This window comes from Phoca vitulina, unplaced genomic scaffold (assembly GCF_004348235.1).
Source record: "Phoca vitulina isolate PV1807 unplaced genomic scaffold, GSC_HSeal_1.0 scaffold9, whole genome shotgun sequence".
NCBI classification, from domain to species: Eukaryota; Metazoa; Chordata; class Mammalia; order Carnivora; family Phocidae; genus Phoca; species Phoca vitulina.
Window position 1 is genome coordinate 27,182,695 of NW_022589712.1, and position 3,027 is coordinate 27,185,721.

Genomic DNA, 3,027 nt, shown 5'->3' on the forward strand with positions numbered 1-3,027 from the left:
GATTGCACATCGAAAAATGTTAAAATTGGATTCTTTTGGAGATATAGTCAAACACATTTTAAAGTTCTTTTGATGTGAGAAATTCACCAACCCAGATTGAATGATAGGTCTTTTTTTTTTTTCCTGAAAAAAAAAATACTTTGAATATGCATTTTTTACTCTATGAGGTTGCACATTTCAATCATGAGATTGCATGTGAAAGTGCCTGGGAAGATGTAACATGCTTCTCAGCCTCCCAGCCATCATCATCGGCTTCACCATCAGCAGCACTAGCAGGGTCCTTTGTAAGCAGAGCTGAATGCTGTGTCTATGATGGAAGCCAAGTCCTGTTCATGTCACTCGAATTGAGATGAAGATGAAGCTTTTCTTATGGGAAGGTCCTTGACGAAGAGCTTTGCTGCCAAGCTCACAGTGCTCCAGCCAGCTGACCCTTAGCGCAAGGTGCAAAGTCCATCTGTTTACACAGTCTTTTACTCCATGGGGGTTAATTTGAGAAGAAATTTCTCAGACATGATATGGAGGAGATGTGCGTGTAAATAGTAGTGTTTATTTAGTACCGTTTTTTTTTTCTATCTGACATATTTTATAAATATTCCAAATGCCTACAAAAGTAGACCCCAATGTGTTCATTTAAAGCATCACGGGATGTTATTTACAAGTCGAATTGAATCAGTTCTGTTCAATGAGAGGATACAATTTTAAATATAGACTGAAAATAAAAATTCGATTTCCTTGTGACAGGAATAGTGCACTGTGTTTTAAACAATTGTTTTAATCATCATTCAGATCTCAAAATAGCTGAGATAAGAGCAGATGAAGAGGTAAAAATAGCAAAGTAATCCATTGAGAGGCCCTATGGAGAATCCAGCATCAACTACAGCGATCTCATGTGTCTTCTGTAGAACATCTCTCCGCCCTTGGAGTTTTGCTATTGCGGAAGTCACTGAAGTCATCTGCAAGGTCATTTCCATGCACACCATGTCCTTCCTCTTATATTCCAAACTTCCTACTAAGACCACCAAATGCTTCACACCACGATCTCATTCGTCTGGGTTATGTCACTCTGGAGTGGCGTGTGGATATATTTCTTAGAATGTCCTCATTGGGCCATGACTGAGAGATACTAGATTTAAAGTACTCCCTTGTTATCATAACTTTAGCTAAAAATTTAAGCGGTAATGACTGTATACATTTTAACAAAATAAGTTGGAAAATCGAACCAAGAACCCAACTTCCCTGTCTGTCAGCCTAATTTTTCACTCACCAGATCACATCAGCTCATGAACGTGTAATGTACCTTTGTGTGGGGTGGTGGGATCTGGAGGGGCAGGGTATGTATGCGATAAAGTGACTATCGGTATGTGGAACCGGGAGAAATAACATAGCGGGTTTAAACCGTATCAGAGGTCTTGAAATAGCTCTATTCAACCTCAAGCTTGGTTTTTAATTTGCATTTTTCTCCTCTTTAGGATAACTCTGAGCGTTGAGCTACATAGTGGCACCTGCTGGAGATGGCTTGTTCAGGCGTAACTAACGAAAATATTTGGTAGGGCTCTCGCTTGTGCCCGCCACTGTGGAGCGTGAGGGGCGCAGAGACTCGGGGAGGGAGATGGCAGCAGCATGGCGGCTGCAAAAGATCCGCCCACCCTCCTCTTCCCCATCCGTCACTGCCAGAGTCACTGGGACCCTTAAGTCTGCATGTGTTAGTTGTAAGCCCGCTGCCCGCCCCGTCAGTCCTCCGGTCCACCCGTCCTCCTTCCTTTCTCTGCCACTGGCAGCCCGGCGTCGGAGACCGGAGACGGGGGACAGGATAACCCCCACTCCCCACCCCACCCCACCCACAAGCCCCGGGGCCGGACCACGGAGGATGTGAAGCTGGGGGTCCCCCCGCTCCCGCAGGGCAAAGAAGATGCCCGAGGAATGGACCTACCCTATGAGAAGAGAGGTGCAGGAAATTTTACCTGCATTGTTTTTAGGCCCATATTCTTCTGCTACAAAAAGCAAGCTACCTATACTACAGAAACATGGAATAAACCCTATAATATGCATAAGACAAAATATTGAAGCAAACTTTGTTAAATCAACCTTTCAACAACTGTTTAGATATTTAGTCTTGGATATTGCAGATAATCCAGTTGCCAATATAATACGGTATTTTCCCATGATTAAAGAATTTACTGATGGAGAAAAAGTTCTTGTCCATGGAAATGCAGGGATCGCCAGGAGTGCTGCCTCTGTTATTGCATACATTATGGAAACATTTGGAATGAAGTAGAGATGCATTTGCTTACGTTCAAGAAAGAAGATTTTGTATTAATCCTAATGCTGGATTTGTCCATCAACTTGAGGAATATGAAGCCATCTACCTAACAAAATTAACAATACAGATGATGTCAGCACACAAGATAGAAAGGTCATTATCTGTTCATTCTGGACTCGCAGGCAGTTTGCAGAGAACACAGGAAGAAAAAGATGGTTTTGGAAACATGCACGTGGTGACTGCAAAGAATGGCCGACTCAAGAGCAACATTATAGGGGATGTGAATTTCTATTTGGGAAGGAGAAAATACTAGAGACAATAATAATGTAAAATGGTAAAAACAAACAAAAAACAAAAAAGAAAAAGAAAATATTTGATGGGCGTGTCCACTGGGCCAGTGTTACCCCAAGCACTTGACACGCCTTGCTTCATGTAAACCTCACAAGTAACCTATGCGGTGGGTACTACGGTTTCCTCCACCGTACAGATGAGGAAATTAAAGCAGGGGAGCCGAAGCAACTTGTATCTAGCAAGTGGGGGTTGGGATGACTCCAGAGCCTGCATTGCTAATCCCCGTGCCCTGCCGCTTCCTCTGTGCGACCTGCACCCACCGCAATCCAACGGACTGGGTGGAACTCAACACCCAGTGCCTTAGGGAGATGCTCTGTCGGAATTAATGGAGGTCAGTTTTTAATGGAACAGCTTGGGACATGGCTAGACACCCATTAATGTGGAATAACCAAGGAAACATCTGTCAAAAACAAGCC

General features: G+C 43.4%; 1 pseudogene; it reads left to right on the forward strand.

Annotated features, from left to right (window-relative positions):
- The first annotated feature begins 813 nt into the window (after window positions 1-813).
- LOC116634696 lies at window positions 814-2,573 on the forward strand (annotated as a pseudogene).
- Window positions 2,574-3,027: the final 454 nt, after the last annotated feature.